The sequence below is a fragment of the Hylaeus volcanicus genome, chromosome 6 (genome assembly GCF_026283585.1).
Source record: "Hylaeus volcanicus isolate JK05 chromosome 6, UHH_iyHylVolc1.0_haploid, whole genome shotgun sequence".
NCBI lineage: Eukaryota > Metazoa > Arthropoda > Insecta > Hymenoptera > Colletidae > Hylaeus > Hylaeus volcanicus.
In genome coordinates this window covers 17,515,070-17,540,464 of record NC_071981.1, presented here as the reverse complement: position 1 = coordinate 17,540,464, position 25,395 = coordinate 17,515,070, and the positions used below count along the sequence as shown (strand labels likewise).

Sequence of the window (25,395 nt, the reverse complement as noted above, 5' to 3'; positions counted from 1 at the left end):
AATGTTGTCCGAGGCTTCGTTGAGGAGATATTAAAGGAAAACACTGACCAATCAAAGCGCGCGGATACCGTTAGAGCGGCCGCGGTAGCGAAGGCTATGTGCTAAGCGGCCGCGCTTGTACGCGAACAAGCGACTCGACGTGCATCGAAGGACACTGGACGCGGCCGCTTAGCTCGTAGCCTTCGCTACCGCGGCCGCTCCAACGGTATCCGCGCGCTCTGATTGGTCAGTGTTTTCCTTTAATATCTCCTCAACGAAGCCTCGGACAACATTTTCGCTAAGGAAAAAGTTGTTTCAAATCACCTCCCGAATCACCCATTTCAAGGAACTACAACATATTTGGGACACCATGTATGTTATGTATTTGGTAAACGTATTTGACGAACGCCTTTAGGCGTCTTCTTCATGGTTGTATTAGTAAGATCAATCTAGAAGATACCTCGAGGTCTGTTGTCGTCAATAAATGCTCCGACTATTTAACAGTTACAGATTTCCCGAAGTATCTTTGTGTATAAAATGCAACGTTTAAATTAATCACAACCCTTTGGTGCATTTTCACGAGGCAACTTCTCTCGACCTGTTACTTTCACCGTGCAGCGAAGCCCACATTCTCCTCTCGTAAGAACGGCCCACGCGGATGATACGATTAAAAATTACATCAGATGGGAGAGAAAGGGAGAGGTTTCGCGATGGCACCACGTGGATCTCGTAAATCTCATCGTTGCACTGCCGTTTATCGACCAATACTGCATTCCACGTCGGTCGCGAATAAAATTATTCCAATAGCAACATTTATATGTATAGAACCTCCATTATGAGAACACCCGTTATGTGAACATCCTATCCTATTTTTACAATACCATATGTGCATAAACATACAAGTGTCTATATATTCCTTTCAAGCAGGATGAAATTTATTTTTTTAATTTTATTTAAGGGAAAGAGAATTAAACAATATCTTTTCATATCATTTCATTTTATCTTAAGTGTTAAGTAAAATGAGTGCCAGTCACTTCTTGTTCTGTTACTTAAAAATTCTCTTGTCTGAACAATTTTGTCTACTAATTACTTAAAATAACGAAGGTTTTACTGTATTCAATTGCCCAGTTATTCGAATTTCATTCGTTCCATTCGAATATCCGACAAATGTTCGATTTGTCTATTCAAGTAGCTCTAAACCCACTCTCGACACGGTCGAAAATTTGTTAGTGGCTCGAGGAAACGGTCACGAGCAGAAAGGATTAAGTGCAAAAGCCGTAATCGCGACGTTAATGAGTCGCGTTGATTTAGAGCTCCTCTACGCAATAAAAAACGGGTCTATCATTCTTTTCTCGCCGCTTGGCTAAAGACCGTCCGAAATGACGTGCTGCAAATGAAAAAAAAAAGAACAAGAGGGCGAGCCTCATAACGCATCCGCCCGACACTTTTGACCAGGCGTGGAGCCGCAAGTTATTTGCGGTCTCTTCCGGAATGACTGATCGTTCTCTTGTCGTGCATTCGTTCACTCTCGTTCTTCTCCTCCCTCCCCAACTTCTCTCTCTCTCTCTCTCTCTCTCTCTCCCCATTATCCCCATTAATTATACTTTTAATTCATTTTTCGGATTATAGGAATGTTTTAATCTTTGTGAATTGGAAAATGACTTCCAAAGACAATTTGATGAAGCTTGGTGAATAAATTATTTATTTGGTTAAAGATTAAAGATAACAACTATAAATATTTTGTATCATTTAACGATTGACGAAAATTTTGTTTCTATAACGAGTTCAGATAAATAAAGTTCTACTGAATTTTAGTATAGAGTCAAAAAAACCAAATCGCTCACACTATTGTATAGCAGCTGAGGAATTAATCCTAGTCCCTCAGACTAATACCTCGTAGACCATCTTTTCTAAACCTTTTTTTACATGTGATATATTTACGAAAGTCTAATATTTCTATGGCATATTTTTTTCGAGCTGGTATTGTAATGACATTTTGTAGTAATTTGTGTTATATTTAAATTAGATAACACTTTCAATTTTAATTATACGTTTCGTATTGACGTTTCGATCTCGTTTCACTCGTCTACGGTTCTTTATTCATTTATTGTCCCCTTGCCTGTTTTAATTCGTCCCGGAGTTCTCCCGTCCCACAGTTCTTGCATTCAACTTGAGCTCATTTAGAGTCTCCACGCTGCTTCGAACGACTCTGATCAGGATTTATATTTTTCTATTAGGTACAGTGCTACTGTAACGTTGGAATGAACAATTAAAACGATCCTCAAGTCTTAATAGTGGAAACTTGTGCCTGGTACTCTGTAGAATACAATCAGCTAATAGACTTTCTTCTTTCTCTGTTCTTTTCTTTTTAAAATATACATTTTGGAGAAGGAGATTTAAAGAATCAGTTGATATTTTTTTTGGACACCACCATATTAGCAGGAATGTTTAAAAAAAAAATTTAATCTTTAGTATCAAACATTTACGAGACATCCACCATACATAACAAGGTATAGGCTTCAAATTATATTTTTTTAAGAAGTTCTCAATCCCCCTGCACCTTTCTGAAACATACATTTCATGAAATAGAGTCCATAGAATATACTAATATTTTTTACAGCAGCGTTGACATTCCCCCATTAAATTTATCCTCCTCCTAAATTCAATTCTCGTTTGTTATCACGTCACAATAGCGTTCCTTAATTTATTCAATTAACACTTTTTCACAAGAAACGACCATTCCTCGCGTTGACAGTTTTTATATTACTTCTCCCCCTAGACGTGCTCTTTTGTATGGTTCATCATAAAAATTGCGAGCCTTTTCGAGACCGCTATTCGCGGACGTAATAAACTTTTCTGCCCGGCATTTCTTTTTCAGATCCTCTGAACCGCGTTTGGCGGGCTTTTAACCATTTTTCTCCAACTCTGGGAGCTCTCTGCCTCGGTCTTTCAGTCGAAGACCACGTCTTCGTTCAACTAGTTCCTTTTTCACTCACGTGCTGCCCCGCGAACAAGTTATTCCCGGCGCAGTCACACACGCACGTTGTGTCTCTTCCGGTGCATTTTATCTCGACGCGACTGGCAAAGTAGTGGCTTTATTGTCGTCGTTTCATATATCATATTTACTTGACAGTGCACCCTCGTAAACAAAAGCTTGTTCCCCTTTGAAAATCTGCCCACTGGTCTGCTTTCAGGCGCTTCTGACTTCGGTGTTTAAATGCCTGGGAGATCGCTTTATTTGAAGAAGCTCTCGAGTCGTTGGTTCGGATGTTCGTAAGGAAAATGAAATCTGTGACTAGAGGAGATGGATTTATATGCATAGTAGCTTCAAGGTTGGCGACCCACTGCTCTAATAGTTTCAAGTAGCGTATTTCTCCCACAGTTGTAAATCTTGAAAAGTTTACAAAAATTACATGAAAATGTTAACAAAAAAATTAAGAAATCCACACGTTATATAAGTTTGTAAAGAAAATATAAAAAAGTCCTGACAATTTGACTATGCCCTAAGGAGCTGCTTAACCGCAGCTACAGTACGGGTCTAGGGATCCCGAGGTACCCGAGCTTTAGGGGAATCGCGAAACAAAAGACAAATTTGACAATTTATAAATGAACAAAATTTACAGAAATTCCATGAAAAGTAAAGATTTGAAAATTTCTCTCAGCTGTTTCCGTTACAAACGAATATCTAGATACTCGATCAGTGCTCAAAATATTAAAAAATGTCGACTATTCGAGTACCGATCGAATAACTTCTATAATAGCTGTTTCGAAGTTCAGCCAGTCTCGTTTCACGCTGGAGAACGCCGAGCAATCTAGATCGCATATCCATTCCGCGAATACACGAACCAGATGATCGAACGGGAATCGGAACCGTCAGTATTTCCGGTCGAAATTATCCCCGCCCACTCGCGCCACGTTAGTTTAAGGTAGACTGCGAGGATGGGTCGGGTGTTTTCTAAACCGTCCGATTAAAATCGATCAGTAGGCGCATCTCGGTGTTGCACCGCGCTCCGTGCCAAAATTCATAATGGACAAATATCCTGCCGCGGGACGGCCAAGCGTCCTCTTACCTCTCGCCGCACTCCTCGCTTATGCGAGCTAAAACTTATCGTTTATTTCCCGGAATAGCGCGCCATTAATTTGGACACTTTTGCACCGCATTTGTTGTCGCGGCATTTACGCGAAATCCACGCCATTCGGGACGCATCTCTTCGACTAAATATACCCTTGGGCTGTCCGGGGATAGGACGTCGCGACGGCGACGCGTGTCAGCTAGTATTTTGACGAACTTAGGCGTCAACTAGTCTTATCTACGACAGCTGGAGCCTCTAAGGTATTAACGAGGACTGTGTCAGACCCTTTAATAAAGATTACAACTCTGCAATTTAGTATGACGATGGTCTGTCTTCCACCAACGATGGGTCTGAACTTATCGCAGTGGTGGTGTTTAAAATAAACGATATCGTTGATATTACGGTGACTAAATATCAAATTTTCATATTTTGGTCTACTTTGGTCTACTTTGTAATCACGGTTGTTTCATTATCTACATTCTTCACTAATTATTTACTCATTATTTTTGCTGTTTACTCATCTTTCATGCTATCTACCTCGATAAAGGCAGACCCGTTTTACATACTCTCGCTTCACGTGGATTTTTGTACGTGGATTCGCAAATTTAGTGCACCAACCTCTTTCTACGTACCATCGTCATCTGTTTCATTTCGATTAAGGAAGCCTAATTTTCTAAGAAAAAAGATCATTGGAACGTATTGAATTTATAAATTCTGTATCAATTTTATTACCATACCCTTATCGATTCATTAATCCTATCTAACCCAGACCAATTCTACGTCTGAAACGCGAACAGTTGATTTTTAAAAAGTATAAACGTCCATCGACCGGTGAGTTCGCCTCGCAGGATGGCCGTGTATAGTTTTTGGCAAAAGCGTTTAATAGCGTGAACGCTCGAAGCCGCGTCGGATGGACGCGCGCAGGCAACATGATACACACGTGAACCAGCAAGCACTGACGCCACCCGCATCAGGATAGTTCATGATATTCACAGTCGAGCAATTTTCGGTGCGCCGAGGCGAGGCAATTTAATTTTAAAAGCAAGGTGCTGCTCTCCGCAATATATTATCGGACCAGGGGAAGACAATACGGAGCGCCGTGTTGCTAGCGATAATGCGTGCACTGTTCGGGAACTATGCGGTTGATCCAACTATTAACGAAATATTCCAACGTCGATGAAATTCCCAATCGTCGCCGTAACAGGTGATCGACGTTCCCACGGAAAACTAAAACTTTACGAAAAAAAATACGGCAGAGACAGGTTGGGTACCGCAGTCTCCTCTCTTTTTCGCTACACTATCTATAATATCTCTATCAGGAATGTGCCACGATAATCGTTTTGCAATTGAACTTATGTAACTCAGCACACGAATGAATACCATTTTTTTTAAAAAGATGGACTTACACGCCGCTTTCACGATGAATCACTCAAACATAGGAATCAGAGGGGGATCGAGCACTTAATTAAAGGAAAGGTATCGTTATCTATTCTAGCGACGAGTGCAGTAGAACCTCGTTTATGCGAACACAATCATGTTCAGCTTCGGATATATGAACTCGTAGCTAAGCCCAGCATCCCCCTCATAGCTGAGCTCAGTAACCTACGTAGATTCTATTACTTGAACCATGGTCAAGCATGGAGATTCACGGTGGAGGGATCATGGAGGATATACCTAGCGGACCTCTATAATCGAATTATGTTCTATTACAATATACTATTATCTATTATATGAACTACTCGATTATCGGAATTCCCTTGTCTCCGGACCTGTTCGGATAAATGAGGTTTTACTGTACTAGAGGTGTCGTCACGGTACGTTACGCAATTGAGAGGAGTCGAGTGGCACGTCACTTCGATTTTCAGCAAGCTTGACGTCGCAATTACCCACGACGTTATAAATCATCCAGCTTAGGTTGGCATGGCTGACCATGCAAACACACCTCCCCCATCCCCCTCTCATTTCTGACACCTTTCGAATCCTCGCGGTGCGTATTGCCAAAAGATAAATCAACAACGGCGATGATGCCACCGAGAAGGAAGAAGGTACCTAGACAGCTCCAGCTGTGGCTTATTTCGGGCTTTAGCTCCGTGGATGCACAGACGGAGCCGCATTCTCTCGCAAAGGAAATACAAAGAGGAAGAGGGATGATAGAGGCGTAACTTGTGCAAGAGAGACAGCGCAGCGTACACGTGCTAAGACCCGGAGAAATAGATTATTTATTGGCTCGTAAAGTTCGGCTAGGCTCGCGTCTAGCCTTGTTAGAGCGACAGCGACGCAACAATAAATAAAACAACTTTATCGCGGCATGCGGAACGTTAACGAATGGTTAACGAATAGATAGCCTCGGTTGCCATGATTAGTTGTCAATTACAGCCTAATTCGTACTTTTCCGATTTATGGCCAATCGACGCGTTATATACGAATAATAAGAACTCTGTTGAGATCGAGTTCTGATTCAAGTGAAAATCGTCCGCATTGCAATCTTAAGCTTGTTGATATTAGTTGCATAAAATCCTGGGGCGTTTTGGGGTCGGTACTTGAAGATATTTTCAAGAGTGGTGAAAGCTTTTTCTATATTTACGTAGTTATTGCTCCAGCCTGTATATATTTTTCTTTTTGGCAACGTGAAATTTCACTCGGTCACACGGAATACGTCACCTAAAAGTCGCGGCAGGTTCTATGAGCTCGAAACGAGTCGCGGGAGGCTTGCGGAGTGCCGCGAGGCGCAGTTGCGCCCCGAAAAAGTGTAATTGGAAATTGGGCTGGTCGATCGGGCGCAGTGCAATATCGTTGAACGGCGTGTACTTCGTTAACTGATCCACGTCACGGTGACTGGGAACAAGCTACCCGGTGATAAAACCGAGAATCGTGCAGGCGTCGTTATCGACCGCAATACGCCCGCAGCCACGTTTTAATTTCTCGAATTTTTCCACGGCTTCGTTCTAATTTGTCGCCCGCGTTTAACGTAGCTGCTCGAAGATGGTTAATTTTGCATTTGCACGAATGTTTTCGCTAAAAGTGTGCCAAAAACAGACCTTCTTTGGGTAGCTGATTTGCAGATGTTTATCCTTTTGGGGGGCAAATTTTAAATGTCTCGCTTTATTATTCTATATTTTGTAGTTCTTAAACGTATTGTGACTGTAAGTGACTTCAATTTTAATATAAAAACAAGCGTACACAAGTGTGTCAATATCCCTCAAGAGGTTATGCATCTATGGCAAGTAAAAATATGGGAAAATGTGCGACGACGAGCATGAATACAAATATACATAAAATGAAATTAATTTTGTGTTTGGGTCAATTCTTCAAGTTAATTCTTTGAAATAATTGACGTTGTTTCTCTTGCGAAGTAGGATTTCAGAAGCTCTTAACATTATTGGCATTTATGAAATTTTGGAATTATGGAAATATTAGAATCCTTACAAGGTTTCAGAAGTCGTAGAAATGTTAACAATCTGGACAATCTCAGAAATCTTGGAATTTTTGCGGTGAAAGTGGCGATTAGATGGAATTTCTTGCCACAGATATATTCGCCTTCCTCTATCTATATATTGCCGTTAAAAAAATTAAATTATATTTTTGCAACTGCATTTGGTTTTTTTTGTCGGCGTCGCATGCAATTTTATTAGCTTCATTTAGGTTGGAATTCCACCAAAATGTTTTTTCTCTCGAGTCGTCTTGGCCATTCGATAAATAAATTGCGTTGCCCGAAACCCAGCGATATTTTAACGATAAACGCACATCGCAACTCATTGAAGGTGCGAGGTCGTTGCGTTCATTCATATGTTACGCTCCCGTCGACGCTAAGACAAATAAATTTCCTCGCCGTTGTAACATCAATAATTGTTTTTACGGGGTCGTTTACGTTCAGCGAGGAAAGAATCGATTCGTTGCTGGCACGATCCACTCGGATTACAGACGATTTAACTATGGACCGCGAAATGTGCTCGCGAAAAGATTGATTTAATTTCATTTGCGTTTTCTGGCACGTTGCACAGCAGCGCGTAGCTGCTGCGTTACACTGCTAATCTTTCGGTAGACACTGACTTATGCACCAGAGGTAGACAACATTCTTAGCTAGATCAAAATTGTGATAAAGAAATACAAGGTAAATATCGAGGAATGCATATTAGAATTTTAATTATAAAAAGGAAACAATTCACAAAGAAAATAAGTACATATAAAATTAGTAAAATATTACACATGTCTGTGTATGTGATTTTTCGTGGTATTTGATATTCTGCAACAAGAAGATTAGAAATGAAATGTGTTTCTTTTTTTCCTAGGAGTAACAAGTCTCTAGACAATTAACACATTCGCGACCGACAGATATTTTACGTTTCTAATACCGTGTACTGACGAAAATAATAAAATTCTGAAGCTGGACATCGCAATTTTGTATCCTTAATGCGAAGATAAAAATTACAAAATATGTTTTCAAATATCAATGTCGTAAATATGTAGTATATAAAATAAACAGATTTTCATAATTTGTTCATAACCAGGAATCGAATTCAAAGTGACGTGAATTTAGATCAGCGGTCGCGAATGTGTTAATAATAACAATGTTACTTTCCCCCACGAGTTATAAGAACTTCCATCTAAAATCTGTCCGAAGTATGCATGGACTGTTGTATCACACCATCTCTCGTCACCCAATTAAATTTCGCCTTTCGGGGCAGTCGTTTTCTTAAGCTTTCAACTGTATGCCGATTAGCTAGCTTTTTAGCGCAGAGTTAAACGAAACCGTGCCACCGGGCAGCTTCTTATTTGACGTATTTTCGTTGGACACGCCGCGGTTCCACGATAAGGACGAAACGCGTCCGGTTTTATCCGTTTGTGTATCGGGTATACAATTAACTCTGATTTATTGTGAGTTTTCTGAGCATGAATAATTCATGCGTTAAATAATTCATAAGTCGCACTTAGCGTGCCGTGTAAAAGGTAACTAATTCAAAAATAGAATCGTAATGGACTTGAGAAAAAGTGGAAGGGGAGTGGGTGGTAGCAAGACGTGGGCAGAAAGAAAGGGTGTAAAAGCAACTCGTAATTAAAGTAAATTACAGCAGGGAGCACTCTGCGGGTGGTTCGAGAGGTTGGCAATAAAAGCGCGGGAATAAAACAACGAATCATGGCCTTATCTTACACGTCTAACCGACTTCGAAATCGGAGCAGACTCGAAGATTATATTTAATGCTTGTGAACTCAATTTTGATGAGACTTTCGTTTCACTGCGAGGTTATTGGGTCGTGATCGTTATTATGGGAAAAATTGATGGCTGTTTCTGGCGGGAAAGATAGTATATATAGTCGAACCAAATTCGACTGGTCGCTTGGGGTTGATTACCCTACTTGTATATCGTGCCAGCTGGCTACGAGACAGAGAACGTGTGCGTCCAGTCATGCATGTAGAGACGAGAAATAAAGTGGTGGGTGTGACTAAACGGTGGGCGTAACCGTGTGGTGCTGGTGGGGATAGCCGCTAAATGTCCTAGAAGCGCCAATTAATTTCATTCCGACTATAGCAGCGACACAATAGATACAAAACTCTCAGATATTTATGATTATAGCAATATGACTTATTGTTTAAGTTTAGCGTTTCCGGTCAGCAATTTTTGGGCACCTTCGCGGTTACCAAACAAGTATAGTATGAATTATAAAGAACCGCGAAAATAAATTGCAGTGCAAAAAAATAGCAGGAAATAAAATGACTAAACTTATGTAATATTTGTTAGGACACTTGAATGCGAAAAATCATAGAAGCCTTCTAGAAAAATAAACATCCTTCCTTCGTTTAGTTTCTCACGTTTTTCAAACTCATATCAGAAGGGACCGAGTTTCTTCGACGGTTGCTAAATCACCATGTGATTCCCCACTGATTCGCTACACGATCACGTCTTAATAATCGTGCGATAATCAAATTAACGCGCTTAACGTAGATCAAATCCTGTCACGGATTTATCGTGGTCCCTTGGGTAGGCGCGCGAAGCGGATAAACGGGAAATTGAATGGGATTACGGGAGCCTGGATCAGTAGTAAAAACCGTAAGACGAGAGTGGCATCTGTTCCAGCATGAACGAATATAGGAGCTTCGTTTGGCACGTAGCGACGATGAATCGCGGAAAAATTCCACTACCATTTCCTGAACACGAAGCAGCCCGTTCACGACCACGTGCTGCCCATTTATAATATGTTTATACACAAACTGACCGGCTGAGTTCCAGCTGTAATCTTGGTGCTGGATGAATTAGTACTTGGGAGACCAGAGACTAGCGGAGAAAGTTATTTAACCTCGTCGACTTGGAAATCTAGTTTTTGTCAGTAATAGAATTAATTTTATATGTGAAATTGTGGATATGTATAACCATTTGCGCGGTCATACAAAATAATTCAGTAATCTGTTGAAATTAACAATCAGACTGAGTAGATGTTCGTGCACGTAAGATATGCATTTATACATGAAAAACTTGCTAAATATAGGTATTGCAGGTATTCATGATATAAGTACATATTTCGATATGCAACATGCGTTTGCACAAGCATCTGCAGTTTTTTTTTATGAATCCATACATTCTTGAAACAAATTGTATACAAAAATTCATGTAACGTTTTTATCGGTTAATAAGTTCAGAAAGTTCCATTTCCATCCGTTCCATAGTTTTTAATGAAAAAATTTCCCAAGTTCATCGAACAGTCATATAAGTCTTTCTCCCCTTCTAATGCCTCTTTTCTAAAGAAAAGTTAGGAGGCCTTCAAACCGAGACACCTCTATTTTGTGCGAGATTCCCTGCGATTTCGTCGTGAAACATCGATAAATCTCTCGATCTCTTTCTTTTCGAGGTGGATGTAGGTCGTAAGGTCGTCCAAGATATTCTCGATCGTTGTTCACAGGACGTCGGCGATTCGAAACGATTCCACTCCTTCCATTGTTTAAAATATATACAAAGAAGAGTGCAGCGTGCGCAGGATCGAAATAGAAACCGGGAGCAAAGTCTGAATCCAGAACTTAACGCAGAATTTTACGACGAGCATTTCAAATAATTTGGCGCGAGCTGCATGTCAGTGGGTACTACGTGAAATAATGTAACGGGCGTGAAGGTAATTTACGAACGAGTAGAGACAGACTGTGTATTTTCGAGGAAACGTTCACCGCTACATCGTTTACTTTGAGTCCGCTCTCAGCCGTCACATCGGATCAACGTTTTGGGGTCGGTAAACGCCAAAGGATATGTGAGAATTCATATAAATAGACGGCACCGATTTATCCTCGTTGAAGCAGTCGATTCTTCAGTATGTCACACTGTGTGTCAAAAATTGACCAGCTTTGACAGCGTATTTTTCTCGAATCTGAAGGCTGACGCTATATTTCTCCATCCTAGAACCATATTGTCAAAGATTTTCAGAATTCATAGACAGAATTCTCGATAGAAGATTATATAACAATCTATAATTGAAGTAATTAATGTTCAGTCGTTGGTTACATTATTTAAAGGTACACTAAAATATACTACAAGTTCAGGAAGTTCTGGTTTCTGTCTATTTCGTATACTCGACCAACCATGTGAGAAAAATCATGATTAAAAATAACGATAAGGAGACGTCCGGCTGCGAATCGTTTAAGTAGTGATGTAAAGCAGGTTCGTTAATTACGTTGATCCTCGTTTATAACAAGCGGAAGGGAAAGAATGTTCGTGGGCACAAAATAGACCGCAGGGTGTACCGTTGTTGAGAGTCGCGACGCGGTACGTCGCGCGTCGGTTTATAATTATCACCCTAGACGCGGTACAGTCTCGCGAGCGTCGCTACGCACGTCAAACTCAAATGTTTCGCGTCCACCACTCTGACTAGATTACAGTCACGTGCTGCGCGGCCTCGATGCGCGTTTGAGTCAATTTGCAGAGCATCGAACGTAATCCTCTGACATGTTTACATCCTAATTTCACAATTTGGCAATCTCGAAACAAGCACCATTTATTACATTTCGACTCTTGCTTTGAGTTGTTTTCAGAATCCAGAAATACGTAATTTAAATTTAAATTTAAATTTAAATTTAAATTTAAATTGACCTAGTTGATTACATAAAGAAGCGTGTTCATTTTTTCTCAAACAAGTGCAGCGGGGTACAAACAGATTTTCACATTGAAAGAATAAACGAAGTAAATTTGTATGCGAAGTGGAATAAATTATAATGAATTATTGAGTTGCCAAGTAATGCTGAACATTCTATGGATCTCGATTGATTCAGATGCTTCGCGTTTGATACGTGATCAGTCACGTGCATGGTAAGGTGGAGGATGGCTTGTCGTCGCATTTGTTACCCTGTCTCTTCTGTTTGGTGCACCGATCGCGAAGTCACGTCGGTAAGTTGCGAAGCTTCCTCGGCTCGTTTCGCGCACCTATTTCTGTGCAGCGATGTTCTACGTCGCCAGAAGCTTCCTGCATCGTACAGGCATGGATTTTACCATTTCCACAAGCCCGTGGAGAAAGCTTGTCCGCCTTAGGAAGCGAAATAAAGGTCGATTTACGCGTGCACCGCTTCGGGGTTGTAAGGTGGTGAGAAATATGGCGGGATCGGTTTATCGAACGACGAGCCTGGATACAAATAGTTGCGTTTGATCTGCCGACCCTTTGAGGGTAACGTAAAAAATGCAAATTTTTTCGAGGAAAACGTGGAGGAGCTCGAATTCCGTGGAATTGCATTAAGCGTCGAGGTTGCTAGGCAGTAAAATTCTTTCAAAATAAAAACTTCTTTGGGAATTAATTTTGAGGGAATGGATGCAAGTCTTCGACTATAAGAGCTACCTCTACACATGGCTTTCCGATATCGACTCTCGCTTGACGTACCAGTAAACCACTGACATTATTCGTACTTTTATCAACATTACTTCTTGCATTGTTTATTCCTAGCACAATAACCTTCGCAACTGTAACTTTTCTTCTAAAGAAATCTCACTCGTTCAGCGGCGAAATTATCGTATTTAGAGCCCCTAGAGTGTTCCCCTTCAGCGTTGCCCGAGTTCTAATTGTGCCTGCCCGCACAATGAAGTTCGAGCAACAATTTCACCCACACATGGTGAATGTATTTCTCATTGTCTGGTTGGAGCCGCGAATAAACTAGCCAGAGTACATACCTGTTAATTATTCATCGTCGCTGCGCGTCTACGTCAACCTGCTTTCCATCGTCCTACGTTGAACGTTTGTTTCGACGTGGGAAATGGTTTACGAAGTCTCGCTGCTAGTGCCGTGCCTAAGTACTTTGACACCTGGGAGCAACGATTTTACACAAAAAGTTTAAATAAACTTTTTTTCTATCGTCTCTAATAGAGACGTAATTAAATAAAATTGTAGTTTCTCCATCTCCTGTAATTAGATATTCAGTGGGAAGCCTCTTTTAATGCAATTTTGTTTTACTTCTTTAATTTTCAGGTATTTTATTTTGCTCCTTTTTAATTATTCTTCTTCATTTTTTATTACTTTATATTCACAATTAACCCCTTTATCCATGTAATTTTTTACAATTTCTTTTCATCATTCATTTACCACCTTCTTTATCTAATCTTTTTAGTTTCGCATGATCTTTGTTGACTCGAATGTTTTTTAATTTCATTTTATAATTTTCCTGTTCTTTTCTAGTTTTGCGAATTAATAATTGACATCCTGCATCGTGGAATATTGCGACCTATTCGTGTTCAATTTAATTTAAGGGCGCGATTACAACATGCTGACAAAAGGCACGTGCCCCCTCACCCCCGTTTCGTCACGGCCCTGTTCGTTGGCACAATAAATTCAGTCTTATCGGTCCGCGCACGCGGAATGGTCGTCCCTGTCACGATTTCCCTTCGCGATAGCACCGGAAAACGATCGGCTGTTAACCCTAGTTCGACGTTTGGCGACTCGCGAGCCAGGGAACCGGGGCTAGTGCTAAAGTACTGATAAAATACGCCCAACTCTATCGCGATTGAGAAACGACTATCGAAATTGAAAACCGGCCACGATGAACAAGCCACTCGATACGCGATTCATTTATCGCTAGGCAACTCGTCCTTGCAATTCCACCTGTTTCTCTCAAAATCTCTAGATGAGTACTTCTACTTAAACAGTATTTATTACATGGGAGCGTCGTTTTACTTGTTTACATCATTTTACGTACGTTTAACTTGTTAAACAATTCGTTTATGCCAAATTATGCACAAGTTATTTATATTTGTCCCACAAATGAAGAAAGAAAAAATACGCAACCCAACCTTGTGTTCCAAGAGACACCTGAGAAGGTTGTTTGTAATTACTCGACGCGACAAAGAAAAAGATTCTTTTGATCTGGTTTTCGCGGTGCTTGGCTATCGTGCTGCACCTCGGTTAGGCCGCGAATGGAGATAAAAAAAAATCAACGCGAATCATTGGACCGCGACTTGCACGGACCACTTTCACCTGTGACGCGCTCTCGCAAGGCTGACCGGGTCTAACTTCGAAACGGGAACGTGAAAAAAGGAACAGTCGGGAGGAAAATCGGTAAAAATTTTACTCGTTTGGCTGGGTCTCCGTTTGGCACGTTGCGTTTCGTTTCGCAGACTCCAGGTTCCAGTTGCAATCGAATCTAAACAAAGTTTCAACAACGAATCGAAAAACAGAAGAAGTTGTTTTTTTTTTTTTTTTTTTTTTTTTAAACTGAAAGGGTATTGCAGTCTCGCTGCGGTAGGAGTAGGACAGTTTTGGAATTTTATGGCCTGAAAACCATTTCAGACATTGGCTTGCAACTTTGGATTGTTCTAGTAATAATCAAATCAATAAAAATGACGTTAAATTTGCATTCGTTCTACCGAATGTGCTCACCTTATTGTTAGAGAGCCATATAACGAAACATACAAAAGAATAAGTTTGAATTTAGCCTGAAATGAAGACAGTGACCTTTAAGTTTCTTCGATGTCTCCATTAGAGAGCACAAAAATGGTCTGTCTCTTTACAAAATAGCACTTTCTTCTAGAAGCTGTTTCTTTTACCCCTAAAAATGAAATAATCGTTCGATTGTTCTATTATAAATGTTCCACCATCTGTACATATTTGTTTGAATTCCGAAATCCGAGTTTTCCAAATATTGTGACAATCTTTGAATCCAGAATGTTAAAACAAGTCAACCAAAGTCTGCATTGAAGTCCTCCCTTTTCTCTTCGTCGTCTTTTGCAGCTGGGGGGAGAGGGCTGTTCACTAACTGAAGTTCTCGAAGAAACAAAACTCAAAGTTAGCCCGTAAGTCGTTAAATACGCGATAACAGGGACGAAGTTGCAGCATGGCGCATGCTGAGAAACGCTATAAATCAGTTGACTCCGCGCGTAAAAATTATTACCGGGTCGTAAGTAATTTCGCGTGGGTTTGGAAAATAAATAAGTCTCCTGGTTTTGGGTTACTCCTGACAGTAATTCCAATCCTTTTGTTATTTGAACTTTACTTTCCACAACATTAGAGAAAGTAGCTTTTCAACTTGGTTTCGTAAATACGGTGAGAAGGAGACGGAGATATTACATCTCTTCCTCTACACCATGTACGGTTAGGCTGTACTTCAACTAATTTTTAGAAAATAGACGTGGGTGCGTTTGAAAGTTTCACGTGGCTAAGCAGATGTTCGAAAGGCCTTTGACGTGGTTAGGTGAACATTCCAAAGGTATTTCAAGTGTTCAGCTGAAAGCACACTTCGGCCTCTGTCAACTAATTTGCGTTTTGAGGAGATAATCTGAAACTTAGGAAAAAGCAAAGCTTCCACAGTTTGGGAAAGTTTTATGACAATGTGAAACGAAGCCATCGCCTTCAGGACGTCAACAAACTGGTTACTTAATCCACAGAGCTTGTAGAACTTCTATTCGTATTCGATATCACTTTGGCATTTACTTAACCACGAGTACCTCTTAAACATTATCTAACCATGTGGAGTGCCTTTCATGCTAGCTCTACGTAATCATATCAAACATCTGTTCAATGTAATAACGTTCACATCTTATTCAGTTGTCCTGAGACCTAAAGGTGATAGGGAAAGTTACGTAATATCTCTATCCTACCTTCATTACAGACACTAGGTTGTAGGCCTGCGATAGGATTAGTGCAACAGTATCTTAGAGTGACAGAAGAAATAATAATCCTACCATAGTTCTACAAGTAGCACTGGTATCTTCAAATGAGTTAAAAATCAAGTCTTTGGTCATCATTGTTGCTACCATAGAGCGTTTAACGTCTAATACCCCAAGATTTAAGTCTGCAGTCAGTTTATCCTGTGTTTAGTTATTTTGAAAGAGCAGTTTGTTTTGGAATTTAAATATTTATAGTACAATAACGAGGTTCGATACGCTAGGGAATAAAGTAGTTATAGATTCGGTAATTACATAAATTAATTTATTTTAGATAGAATAAATACTTAGGATTCCACTCCTTTAGAAGTTATGCGGGGCGCGACATTAGCGCCGCACTCCTAACGCTCACCGATTCAGGGACCACGTTATAGTGCCACGATAGAATCAGGGAAATACTATCGAAATAAATTGGGAATTCAGTCTTTTATCACATTTGTTGCTTAAATTTGGAATAACTTTTTCATCCCGAAATCCGCCTAACGTTGAAAATTCGGCGTGTTTTGGAAAAGGACGTTTATGGTTCAATAACGTTACATCAGATCGCCGCGGGACGTGAACGTTCTCGAAAACAGTTGGGAGGCCTTCGATCGTTGCGTTAAAAAACCAGCGTGCACGCTCGTCGGTTCTAAAATTGGGTTTCGCTGGGAACGCATCGAACTGCGGTTACGTCGATGCAACAAAGGCGTCCACGGATCGAACAAATAATGACGTCAACGAACATGAAACAATGTATCGGTTGCAGGGGTGTTTGCCGGTGGGACAGGGGGTGAGTGCGGGGAAGGTGGCACAATATCAGGCAATTATTTCTATCGCAACTGCTGTGTCGCATTAAGACATTGCGGCCGGGATTAATTGTTTCGGTGCGAGCAGAATCATTCTATTCTAACGAGGGCTATATTTAATAGCCCACGCCAGGCGAATCTTCTGTTTTGAGAAATTGTACGGGTTACGCAAGGAATTCCTCAGCTCTCGAAGGCGAACAATGCAGCCACCGGGACGTCAAAACAAACGGGAGCGAAGAATCTGGGACAAGATTCTTCCGAACCGTTCCGCGTCGTACTTCAAGTCGTGATAAAGCAGACATTTTTGATAGAAAAATTTTTAAATTAAATTTGTTATTTCGTTATTGGTTCTTTGCATTTTATTACGATACACGACCGTACTTTCGGAAAGCACCGGTGGCCGATCGAAATGGAACTTGGTGGGTATTAGAGAGGGATACGAAAGGACCCCCCAGACATAAAATTTTAGCCTCGGCAATTTACGCGTTTAGAAGATACAATTATAAATCCGTCGTAATAGTTTTTCGGTGCTTTGGACGCTATATTCAGCAACAATATAACAATGCTTGACATATGTATGTATGTGTGTATCACGAATGCGATCAGTTTATGTTTTTTCCGTTGAAAATGCGAGACAGTTCGAATTTTTCTCTGAAAAGTAAAATCTCAAGTAATGCATTCTGTACAAATTAATCGATGCTCAGAGAAAGGATCATTTTCAAATCCACTGCAGTCGTCAAAATGTTCTAAGAACCAAAGTTCCCTCGAGGCACGAAGTTTGAACCGCGATAGGTCGCCCTAAAAATATCTGCTGTATTCATAATGCAGGCGAAAAGTATCGAGGTCGAACATTTGAGGAATGAAATTCATCGAAATTTCACGGGCTTCATGCTCGAAATAATTGATGACGTGCTGGAAGGTCGAACGAATTCCTGTTGGAGAGGGCATTAAGCGTGTCGTTGTGGCGTTTGAGCGACCGGTAGCTCGTTTATGGCTTCTCGCGAGGCGCGTACACGTGGATTCTTCACCTGGCAGTATAACTCGCGCACTCGTAAAACGGCGAACGGAAGCGAATGTTCCTCGAGCTGGTAATTCGGCCGCGAAACTGGCATAACGATGATCCTATCTAACCACGAACTGGCCATTCCCGCAGTCACTTGCCCGACCGCGGTCGCTTATCGATAACAGCTGAAATTGCGACTTAACGGAAACCGAAGTTCGACTGGGGCTTCCTGTTAATTTGCCCGTGAGACTCAAAGAGTTTCAAGGTACACTACTGGCCATTAATTTCAATACACCACTGTATCTAAAATTTTTTGTTTTGAGGAGGGACACAAGTAAAAAGCTATTTTGTGAGAAATTCATATTTGTCGAAGTGAAATAATCGTATTTGAATTCATTGGTAAAATTCGCAAAAGTTGGATAGACGATTTACTTAAATTTTATATGAATCAGTGTAGATATTCCTTACAATAGTAGTTTATGTACAGTAACCATTAATTACGTTCGTCTTTCCTTGGAAAAGTTTCAGGTGTGGCGGTGTATTGAAATTAATGGCCGGCAGCGTATCACGGTGAAGATTTCTGAAGATTGCGATCATTTTCAAGGTATCTCATGCGGGATGAATTAGGAAAATACTGGTTATTGCTTCTTGTGTCGAAAAGGCTAATCCAGTAATGGTAGGATAACGTTTCATTTTTTAATACTTTTCTCTTGTACTATTTAATACTTTCTCTTTGATTACTCAATTCTAGGTGTGAAATTTCATGTGAATACTTTTGGGAATCCTTCGTTGAAATAAAATACTTTTAGCTGACATAACTAAGGAATTATTTAATTAATTCACAAATAGCCAAGAAATAATTCGATTCCCAAAAGATAAAATGAAATCGATGCACTAGAAAATGAAAAACCAATTAGACTTTTACTAGTATTTTCATTCTTTATCGTTATTGGGAGCTCGTTGCATGCTCGTTGCATGATCATTCTGAAAGCAAGAAGTAGCAGGGAAAGGACGCTCGTTGCTTGTTACTTTCGTTATTGTTTTATCCGCCGATCGCAGAAATTACTTTCACTTAATTAGTCAGCTGGCGGTTATATCGTTGTAGCACGCAACATCATCTTATGATCTTTACAGCAGCTTCTTGCGTAACTAGCCTGCGGCTACCTGCTCTCTCTTGTCTTGTTCTCGATAGCGGGATGCGGTTGGCCTTGAACCAGAAACCCCCCGAACCATCGATCATTGGCATCGTATCGCTTGTGTTGCTCCCTCCCACGTGCTGGTTTGATCTCCATCCACGTCATCTTCTCGGCTTCTTGCCTATTAGACTCGTCTATGACGAATTTAATGTTTAGCCTGAAATCCTAAAGACTGAACCATATTTGAGTTTTTTTGAAGGAGAGGGAGGAAACTATCGGGTAGATTCATTTAAAATTTGGCATGTGTACGTGTGTATGGTTTGCCGAGATATAGGAATGTTTAGAGTTCATAATATCTTCTTTCTTTCGGAACAAAATTCATTTGTTCTTCTTTCGTCACTATTCCGACACACGTTACAATTTGTAACCCAGCTAAAAACGTCCACCGTATCGGTCAGAAGCACAGTTCCGGCAAATTGTGTTCATCATGAATTTAGATAGCAGTAATCGTGCCTGAAGTTCGTTCTTGGCGACGCGAAATTGATGAGATAGAATAATTGAGGATTCGTATGACCCAGCAATTTGCGTTGTTCGACGCTGGGAACATTAAGAGTGATTTATGTTAGCAGTTCGATCACCTTCGCTCGCGGCGTGACTAAAATGTCACTCGACGCCCTGGAACGTGACCGAAGCATGAAAACTAGTGTACAACGATCGCCTTAAAGGGCATTGAATAGCAATCGATAGTGCAGCGACTGCCTTATAGAGGAAATGATTTTTTAAAACCCTTTTTTTAGGAGTTGGTAATTTGGCAAACGGTGGCTATAATGTGAATTCCTTTGGAGGATATATTGCTTCATTTGCTAATTACATACAGCAGGATATATAATGCATAGTCGTTTATTGTGCCAGGTTATTTCGTTAGTTTCTAAATATTATATATATAAATATAGGCCCAAGAGTTTAAAATGCAAGATGGCCATCAAGTTAGTTTTATTCAGTCGTTCATTAATCGTCGAAGTTAGTTTTAGCTAGGTAATTTTCTAGGATATCTTTCAGGTAGATTTGAGGGTTTGTTTGTAGAATTTGATACATTAAATATCACTAATTTACAATATCAATATGAATAGCTTACAACTGAATACGCAATATTAGTAGTTTAAATCAAGCCTATATTCAATCTTAATGATTTACAATAAAGCCAGTCCTTTTGACATATAAATAATTTTTTGTGTAATAACACATACACCAAAGAAATTAACGCCACCATACGAAACATCAGACAGACTCAAGCGCGAGAAAGAAATAAACCTTCGAAATTATCTTTTTCAAATTTTTTCTCAATTTTTTGTCTTTCAGTGAGTGTCTTTCGTTAGGAACGACGCCAACAGAAAAAAGCTGCTTCCTGGTATATCGAACGACGGACGAGTCTCGTCAAGCAACACTCAGCAGTCGCTGTCTCGTTCCCCGACAGTTAAACCGTTTTCCCCCTAGCGGAATCAGAAATCAATCATCCTCAATTTCATCCATCATCCGAACCCTCTTTACGCACCTCCGCCTCCTCCACCTGCTGTCCGATTCTCTCTTTTCTCCGCGACACTTTTTCTCGTTTAGCGGAATCAGTTACGCTAGCTCGATTTCTGATTAGGTGGAGATAAAAAGAATTGATTTTTTCTTCTTCATATTTTTATTTTCACAAAATCGCTTGTTTACTTGAAAAAATTCCTGTAGCTTGACAAGACATGGGCAAATACATGTACCAAATTTGAAATTGATATACTAAATAGTTATCTCAGATAAAATGCTAAAATATCGCTCAATTTTGGAGGTAGATTTATTTAACGGAAGCTTAGCACGGTGGCCTAAGACTTTTGCATAGTAACCCATGTCCCACTCGATACTAGAGAAACAGCGGTTTCCAAAGGAAGAATTGGCTCACGCACAGCTGCGATGGTAACGAGCAAGTAAAAAGGAACTTCTTCCCTCGCCGGGGTGCGAAACTTGTCGTGAAAACCAGGCACGAGATTTGGCACCTGGCCAAAGCTGCGTCGCTCGGGGGTCCAGCGTCCCGTGGCTTGGATTTCTGCTGATTTCGGAGGTGGAGGTAGAGGTGGAGGCGGAGGCGGAAGGCAAAGGAGGCGGAGGCGCCTGGGCGTCCCCAGGGGCAACAGGTACCCACACATCCGCAGCCATAAGGTTTTCTTCGCCGCGGAGATATGCCCAGCCACGTGCTCGTGCTAAATATAATGTCTGGCCACTGTCTTCCTCCTCCCACCAGAGGCTACGCTCTGGCTGTCTGCGTTCCTGAATCTGTATCGCGGCTGCACCGTACTTGAATCCACGTTTAAAGGTATATTAACTGAGAGTAATCGAATAGGAACTGGTACGAGGAGAGTTGGGAGGGATTTAGAGCAAATGTGGGTGTTGCAACGTTGTTTTTGGAGGTGATTTATAGGCACTGCTGAGGGATACCGATGTTAAGACTTGACGGATGACAGTCTTTTGCTTCAATGGTACGTGGAAGACGGTGGTATTCGAAAGTGAACGATGTGTTAGGAAATGAGTGATAGTTATTTGTTTTAGTTCGAAAAATTAAAGTATACTAAAGTAAACCTTTCATATGGAGGGAGTACTTTTTTTTTTACAGGTTTCGAGGAAATTTTCATGTCAGATGAAAATAGTACTTGCTTGAGAGAGTAGGCATTGCGATAAACAAGAAATTTCAGATTGCAGGATCAGTAATCGATAAAACGAAAAAACTTCGTTCATGATTGAAGAAGTTTTTGAGATTTTTACTCGCCATTTTAAAAGCGTACTTTGAACAACTTTTAAAAGGACCTTTGAGACTATTCTTTTTCATTCAAGACACGAGGCAAACGGTATGAAACTTGAAATGAATTGTTCAGCTAAGGATTCTTGTCGTTGTCTTGGCATAGACTAGCACAAGAATATTATGATAAATGCGACGCGTGCAACACGATGGAATGGTTACAATATGCCGTAACACCCACATCAACCTGCTCCGAAGCATTCATCCCATTTCAAGGTCACCGTTTTGTATACTCGAATTAGAACCTTGGAATGTAAACACGAGCATTCTTGACCCCCTTACAATTGTCTCTGAACAATTCATAATGTCCATAAGGTCCATAATGTCCGTTGGTGACCTTGAACGACCTTGAGACTTTCAATAGGAAAGAAATTAATAATAGAAATTAATAATTTTGAAATGTCGTTGGCACTATCGCCTGAAATCAAAAAACATCGGCATACTTTCTTTGTAAAATGTTTCTCAAGAACTTTTGCAGACCAAAAAAGATGACAGCGACGCACTGTACAGTTTTGCGGTTGCATCAGTGAACATTTATCCAAAGTTTCGTATAAAAATCGTAAACTTATAGTTCTGGTCCTTCCTTTGCGAGTGAGGCTGGTTATTTCTCGCAAGGGTGAAAGGGTGACGCGCGTTGACACGGATTCGATCGAAGTTTCTTCTGTTACCGTGGACTTTCGAATACGTTTCACGGACGGGGATCCCCCGAGTGTTTCCAGCAAGAAAGTTTCGCAGAAACACGACGGACGCGCATTGAATTACCCCAGTCCGTTTCAGTTTCTGCCGCGTTAACCGGCGGCGAATACGATTCCCACCTTGGCACGTTCATTTTTCACGAGGTAAATCATGTATGACGAGAGGGACTCGACTCCTTCCGTCGAGTTTTCGATTTATCACGCCAATGGGCATCGTCTCTGAGAGTGGCAGAAGATAATGTTCTTATGGTAAAAAGCTGTAGCTTTCTAGGACACATAGTGTGTCGTCCAAATAATCAATCTATATTCTGCGAAAAACTTGAAGGATCACTTTGTCGCGGATTTAGGAAAATTTGATTCTAAGAACTTTCTCGACATTTGTTTGAATTAAACTAAAAATTGAGGGTGGGGAGAAACAATGATCCTATGGTCTACAATCTACAACCGTCTTGGACACATAATGCTCCATCCAAATAATTAATCCTATACTCCGAAAAAATCGAAGGGTCATTTTGTAGCAGACTTGGGTAAATTTTATTCCGAATAACACATTCATAACGTTGACTTGTCAGAATACTCGATCCATATTTCATGTATGTAGATTCCACACAACTACACACGTACACAGATTACACAACCTCGTCAATCACCTTTCGCCTCAAATAATCAAAATGCAATGTTCGATTAAAATCTCGATAACTCGGCGAAAAAAAATTGTAGCCTCGTTGCAAAAACCTAGAATCGAAGTGGATACTCTGAAGTTTAAGGCTCCCTTGCTGAAAATGAAGAAAAATAAGTTGAAACTCCGTGGATGGTCTCGAAGTGAGAATCCGTTCATTTTGTCGAGTTTCCGATTTATCAACCTGACGGACATCGATTCCAGGGGTTGGGACGACATTGTCTCGATGGCGGCGCTTACAGGCTTCTGGGATATTTCGGTGATGATTCGGACCCGAGATATTGCGCGATTTGGAGCATGCGACAACTGGGTGATATATCCTCTGCGGTTCCTCGCGATTTATCTTACTATGCGAAGTTTGGTAGCGTCTTATTCTTCCGTTGCGCGGTTCTTGGGATTGCACGATCCTCCATTGGTTGTTGGTTTGGTCGATACGTGTATTGCTTCATTTTAGGAGAGAACTGAAGGTTGGTAAAATTGGAGAAAGGTAAAAAAGTTTCTGTGTTAAAGAACTTAATTTTTTCACTGAAAATGCAAAGTTGAACTTTTTTCTAGATCAATGTCCGCTAAGACCTTTTTTTTTGCTAATTTTGATGAGCACTATACATGTCTGTTTAAAGTTAAGATTATCGATTGGTATACATTGTATAATGGGTTTTAAGGATTTGGAAAGTAGGATAATGGGTGATAGGATAAGGGTAAGGTTTAGGAAGTTTCGTAGAAGACACGAAGGCTAGGATGCCTCGCAGAACATGAATAACACGTTCTTTAAGGATTGAGTGAAGTAGATGATTAACTCTATTTTTGTAAATTTCTCAATTTCACTAACTTAGAACAGCTCGAACAACTTAGTTAGTTAGTATTTAGACGTAACTCAAAAGGAACAACGTAATTTAGTAACCAGAATATTGTTCGGTGAAAGCATCCTACTATTGTACCTTTCAGCAGCACGAACATGAAATTATTCTTTCAATCTTCACCCTTCCTTCTGACGTTTCAATATCAAGCACACTATTCATTCGAACCACCCACGAATAGCACCTGAATCAAGACTGAGACGTGGAATGAACAGTAAATGTCGTATTCATGAAAGAATTCCTGCAAGCTGAATTAACTTCGACTGAATTGATTTGATACACTATTCGATACATTATCTCTGTAACTAAATTCGGTCCATGTGCTCAGGATACGCATTGTTTCACCAACCATTGAATACCTTCCATTCGGTTACCGAAACAAATTCCCACCGCTACCCGTCAAATTCAGTTACAACTAAATATCACTTTGAAGCGGCCAGAAGCCAATATGCGGGGCTTGAATGTTCGCAACGCGAAACTGGTAAACGCGGAAGCGTGCTGTAGCGGTGCAGGTCCAATACGACCAGCAAAAAGACCTTTAATTTCCCTTGCAAAACATCAAAGCTCTGCTGGAGATCACCAGGATCCGAATATTACCACAGCGAAGGCGGGCGAGACGTTGAGCCACGATGGAATATCCGCAATCCTGACCCGTAATCTTGTCATCCTTGCGTGTATCCACGAATATCCTTCGTCTCCTTATTTATCTCTCTGAGCACAAGGGCTCTGACGAAGCCGCTTCTGCCTGCAAGAAGGAACCGAAGAAGAGAGAGGCTGTCGTCAGAGGACGGTTATGCGAATAACTCGACTCTGGCACGGACATACTCGCTACAGGCTTCTTAAAATCTAGTTGTTACGTTGGCAAATGAAAAAGGGGCTCGATGCAAGCGTTTTAAGTGCAGGAACCGCGGACCTACGACGCTTGGTTACGCCGCGACGAGAATTTAAGTCGCGTAACAATAGTAAGCGCGCGAGAAAAATGTCGAGCCTCGTTCCGTGGGTATTAACTAATTGTATTCAGCGAAACACTCTCGTACTTGATTGACGATTACGGAAACTCATTGTCAGGTAACAGGAAATCGAACGTTTGGATGTTTTTGAAAGAGTTGCTTTGACAGGGTTTGTGATACTTCTCGCGTATACGTACTACAATACTACAATGCTCGTATTTTTAAGTAGCCTGTATAGTATTTTTGCCACATCTGTCTCCTTACTGTTCGACTTTAGAATGCCACGGTCAATT

General features: G+C 40.7%; 1 protein-coding gene across 3 annotated transcripts in view; it reads left to right on the top strand.

Annotated features, from left to right (window-relative positions):
* Nucleotides 1-25,395, top strand: part of LOC128878657 (pseudouridylate synthase RPUSD2-like) — a 198,298-nt gene that overhangs the window by 2,326 nt on the left and 170,577 nt on the right. The window lies entirely within an intron of this gene.